Source organism: Pagrus major, chromosome 8, assembly GCF_040436345.1.
Source record: "Pagrus major chromosome 8, Pma_NU_1.0".
In the NCBI taxonomy this organism is placed as follows: Eukaryota; Metazoa; Chordata; class Actinopteri; order Spariformes; family Sparidae; genus Pagrus; species Pagrus major.
In genome coordinates, this window is record NC_133222.1 from 16,558,876 (window position 1) to 16,564,875 (window position 6,000).

The window sequence follows — 6,000 nt, forward strand, 5'->3', positions numbered from 1 at the left end:
AGCAACCTATGGCCACAGTAGTTAGAGCTAGTCCTGCTGTGGCTGCTTTGCCTCTGTTTGTATGACTCAGCTGCATTTAAATGAGCAGTTGTGACACAAAACCCCTGATTAAAGCAACAAAATGTAACTTCCTGGAGAACAATAGTTGATTGTTTGATTGTTGAGTCTCATTCCCAAGTCATCAGATACTGACGCTTTTGTGGTGAGGTGTGTTTGTGAATGGGAGAATGAGAGGCAAATTGTAAAGCGGTTCGAATTTATGCTTATCAGATAGTCTCAAATACATTAAAATAATATGAAGGGGCGCCCTGATAGCTCACCTGGTAGAGCATGCGCCCCATGTATGGCAGCAGCCTCGGCTCCGTTCTAACCTTTGGACCTTGCTTTTCTCTCTCCCTCCCTCCCCCTTTCATGTCTGACTCTCCTAGCTGTTGTATCAAAATAAAGGCTAAAAGCCCAAAAAAGAATTCCCCTCCATCCCAGCTCGTCAAATAATGATGCTCTGGGTTTCCCAACTCGTCGATGTCAACGCTTTGGAATTGTAGGGCTCGTTTCGGGCTGCCATCCCAAAGAGACAGTTTTTGACGAGTTAGGAACGATACTCAAAAATCAACTTTTCTTACAAATAGCACCTTTATGTCTAGGTACAATAGACTTTCAAACCATGCTACAAAACTTCCGCCTTACTGTAGTGTTGCACAGCCTGCTAAGTGTAGGGTTAATATGTGATGCGATTTATTGGGAGGCATTTCAGTACTACATTTGAATACATTATACTTCACTTGTTTGTGAACAGCAAATGTACCGAATTAAATTGAAATGTTGTAAAATATGCAGGTGAAACAATGAAGATTCGAATTCGAACAGCATTTGTACTGGTCTGCTGTGTTCAGAATGTATCAGTCTTTTGAAAAACTTAACAGGAAATCAATTGTGAAAATGCAATTTAACCAGAAGGAGATGAATTGTTTGATATCACATTAATATCAATGTGACGAAATTCCTTAAATGTCAATATAAGTGCGAGCACAGAGAAGTTCCCATGGTACACTGATAAGAAAACAGAGCACTGAGCAGACCTTAGGCTTTAATATCCGATGCGAAAGAGAAACAGAAACAGGAGATTGGTTATTGTGTCGATTGAGTCGTCAGCTCCTATTTGAACACTTCCTCAAAATAGCAACTAGACACTGATTATAGATCCTGTGAGGAAGTGAGGAAAGTTGCTTCCACTCAATCTGGATCTCACTCAAACATAGGTCCATGCTGCGACAACCGTGTTAAAGTCATTGGGTGCGATAAATGGCCTCCTCCAGAGACAGATTGCTGAACTGTTAAATTTAGAACACATCACCTCCCATTCACCGCCTCCCTGTAGGCAGCCAAAATGATCACCCAAGTGTTTTGTAATGTGTGATCACCTTAACTCTCCATGAACCATGGGAGCAATTTTCCTTCTTCCTTTTTTTTAGTGCAGAAGCCTTTACAGGAAACCTTTTTACCTGCGTCTGTGCCTGCATTTTGACCACAGGACCCAACTTGCAGCTTAGGTTTATGGGCAGCGTCTTTCAGCCCATGCAAGGTTGGTGCTCTAGATGTATTGCTTACTTAGTATCAGTATTTGGACTTGGGATGAGAATTTTGTTTCCTGACAGCGACTGGATTTTTGAGGCAAATGCTGATAATGTTTGAGAGTTAAAGGAGTCTGACATTTTTGATGAGGATCTCTTAAATTAGTTTTTGAAAAAAACAGTGACTCTATTTTAAATGATTTTTCCCCGGAATAGCCAGCCAGTGATGGTAACTTTTGAAGCAGCATGAGAAGATGTGCTCTGATGTAGTCAGCGCTTCGTTCAGTTTTTCATTTGTGATGCGATAGTCACACACATACAAAAATTCCTTTCGTCCCTGAGGCGAACCAAGGAAGAGATCTCTGTTCGTCCCAGAAACATTTTCTATCGTAAGCCTGATGACCTCAACCAGGTTTTTGGCATTTCTATACTGAAATTTGTTGAAATATTTCAACCGACACAGATGATATACCTGCGAAAGGTTTGCAGTGGTATGTTGGTTTTAATGTATAGCGTGGTACTAAAACTGAAAATTATCATACCATGTACATTTGCTCATCTTAGCTCAGTCCAAAACAGGTTGATATCATGTCCGTCGGGCCAGGCCATAATCTGGACGTCCATTGACAGCCAGAATTAGTCGATAAATGACATTGAGAAAAGATGTCCAGTCAGGCCATAATCTAGACATCCACTGACATCCAGAATTAGTTGAGAATAGACGTTCATACTGGCTATGATCTGGACGTCCACGGACAGCCAGAATTAGTCGACAAACGACATATAAATGTCTATACAACATCCAGAAAAGACGTATAAAAAACTTTCATTCTGGCTCCCCAGAGGACGTCTTTTAGACGTCTTGGATGTCCATAAATGATGTCTGAAAGACGTGATCTAGACCACTTTTTGCTCACTGGGAGGTATTGAATTCTACTGTAGTAGTGTCATTAAAAAATAAATACATTAAAAATAAAAATTAAATTACAAATTATAAATAGATTATATCAAGTTTCATGTCTGTCGGAAAATAATGATTTGTGAAATTATAATAATAAAGTGTTTGTTTAACTATAAAACACTCTTCTGTTTTTATTGGTTAACGGGCATTGTAACATATAATAATAATGTATTTCTGTATACCGTAATGCTGTTAAACCATGATATTTTCTGTGATGGTTATTTTAGGGTTAGGGTTCCTAATCTGCAATAAGATATCATCAACCAATTTATCGGTCTTGCTCTAGATAGCTCAATACAGTTACGTAAAAAGCAGTAAAAATAAATACAAATAACACTCTGCAGTTTAGGCTCTCGTCTTTCTGGTGTTTTTATCCTCACCTTGCACAGCTTTCCAACATTGAATTAATGTCGAAGTCGCACAGCAGTTTGTTGGCACATTCCATGCAAAAATGACCTCTCTAACAAAGCGTTTTTAATCTGTTATCAGTCTAATATTCACATTTCCTAAAATGTGTTGAAAATCCAATGACAAAAAAGTAAGCAAGTATTCTGTTTTGGGTCTATTTAGGTCTTTGGGTCTGTCTGAGGACTATTTAGTCAAAAAGGCCCACAAACTTCTTCAAGTGGCAATCACTGATCTGAAATCTTCCAAAACAAAGCCTCAACAATTTCCCTGCTCCGTTCTCTGAACCTCCCTCCTGTTTGTTTTGGCTGCCATCCACATAGCCATCTGAGCCACCAGCTCACTGACTAAGACCAAGGCTGACTCCCTCAGCCTGTGGCCTGCGGTGGTTGTCTGCCATCCATGCTGACATACACAGCCCAGGCCAGCTCTAAGTGTGGATGAATAATGGACGAGCACAGTCCAGAGGTTTTTCATCTCCCCAACCAGTGTGCATGGAGCTGTTGTCTCTCTTTTTCGCTGTCTATAAATCCCACATCAAGAGCCAGTGTTGCCAAGGATGTCTGTGTGGTCTAAGAGAAAGCTGAAATATTTGTTATGACATCAGATGAGGAGTTACTGCTATAACAGTAAGATATCCTTGATTATGAGGAACATTGAGTGCAGTTGTCTTTGGGACAATCCCTATGGTGTTATTTCATAAATTCCACAAGCAATTAATCTGGTTTCAAATCGATGGAAAATACTGCTGTTGTAGAAGCAGACAATGTGCCGATAGCAGTTGCTAAGAAACTGCTGAGGTGTTGGTGTCGGACAGTGATAATTATACTACTGGAATCTGATCACTTGTGAATAATTTATCCAACATGAGATGGAGAGACAAGAGAATGGGGAATGTAGCATTCCCGCATATGTGTCAGAACCAAAGTAAACATAGTGATGAGGAGTCTGCTAATGGAGCCACTTGGAAGACCTCCGACAGCCAAATGAAAGATAGCGGTGCCAGCGATGTGATATAAATAAGTGTTATAACAATTTTGGCTAGAAGAATTCTCAGATGGAGAAAATGACAGAGTCTACATCAGGATTCAGCGGGAAACGCAGCAGACACTGTAACAGCTTGTTACCACAATGAATATAACAGCTGTCACAACTTGCCAAGTGAGAACTGAATGACTGCAGTCTGCTCCATTTTGTCCAGCAGTACTCGCATTGTCTGTCTCCTACAATATTCACTCATTCTTACATTCAATCCCCTTTTTTTGGCAGTTCCTACAGATTTACATTACTTGGAATTGGATTGAATGAATGAGTTACCTTATTAATGCTCACCATGGAAAAGTGCAGAACAACCAGGGTCATTAAAATTCCCCCAGCTTTGACTTTAACGTGAGCAGTTGAAACAGACATAGGATAACGTTAGATGCGAGCCAGTCAAAGGCAGAGAAGTGCGGGTCGTGCATGAAATGAAGTGGTATCAATAATTGCGTGGATTGATCAGGTTTGATTGACAGTAACCAAACAACTCAGAAACTGGCATGCTAAATCCTGATTGGTGTGCAGAAGTACATGATGACACCTTTTGTAAAGCAACACTTAAAACCAGTGAGAAAAGTGCAGGTAAACAACAAAATACAGATATATCAGAAGTAATTTAGGCGAAACTGTTTAAATGTTGGCAGAAAAAATACATCCCACCCCACGTGTTCATCCCTCACGGTAAGAATCTGATTAAGAAAGTACGTGTTTAGGGATTTTTTTTGTAGTTGATATTGCACTTACTAAATATGTTTTGCTAAATCAATTTGTGCTTGAATACTGAACAGAAAACCTGGGGCCAGTTACTATTCCAGTACAGGAATACTGTACACAATAAACAATACACAGATCGAGTGGGAGGAATAGAAGGGTTAATAGGGGCGCAGCAATTAATTTTTGCCCTGGGGCCCCTTTTTTTTAGGTTAATCTGGCCATGCAGCCAGTCTCCACACTTATTAATGCAACATCACTGGTAGCACAGCTGGCAGCATTTCAAGGTCTTACATTGTTGTTGCTGTCAGTAAAAAGTGGTTATAGCTGCATAAATTATATCTATTAACTACCTTCCTGGGAGGCAAGTTAACACAGTTTTTGTAGAGGGTTTATTTGAGAAAGATATGATATGACAGGGAATATCCTTTCAGTAAGTTTCTATGACTGCCTACTTAAGGCTCTTAAATGTCAGGATCAGAATGATAGCAATTATTTATGTAGTGTACAGTGTAGTGTACTCAGCTTGGTGATACAGTATGTTCCCAAGTAGCTGGAAGTCTTACAGTTTATGAGACATGCGCACAAACGTCTGCATATGCCCTCATCTACCTTTTCATCATGAATAAAACAGGCAAAATGTGGAGCACATTGGACGTCTTTTTGTGTTTAAAGAGACGGAAATCACACAGAAACACCTGAACTGTAGCTGTCTGAACTCATACCAGTAAACAATAGCCAATGGCGCAACGCCTGTGCAAAGCCAATGGATCAGGGGTTTCCTGATGTGTGTTTCAGCTGTGAACACACTTCTCTGAGTCTGAGCAGACAGGCCTTACAGGCTGCAGCTAGTTCACTGATGTGACACTGCACACACTTGCCTCTTGGCCCCTTTCCTCAGCTGCCAATCATTTCTATTTTTGCTCATCATCTCTGAAACCTTTCCAGATCCGCAAGCCAGTCAAAGCAGGGAAAATAGGTTTAGTTGCAAATCAAAGATATTCTTTGATGAAAAGGGGAGACACAGTTTTCCACATCAATTTCTCATCAGCTCCTCATTTTTCTTGCTTGGGCATCGATTTTAAAATGGGAACACCTGTGGCTGCTTCTTTATTTTGTTGGCCCACATAAATCCTTTTTCCATTGGGTTTCATTGTTCACTTACCTTGTGATTAGTTTGAGACACTTGGTGACCCTGCTGATTCCAGCTCCTGCAAATGAAAGTAGTGAAATGACATCATCTGACATCTGGCTCAAAATATTAACTTTTTGTAAATGTCATGGATAACAATCTGGGAAGACTTTTGTGAACAG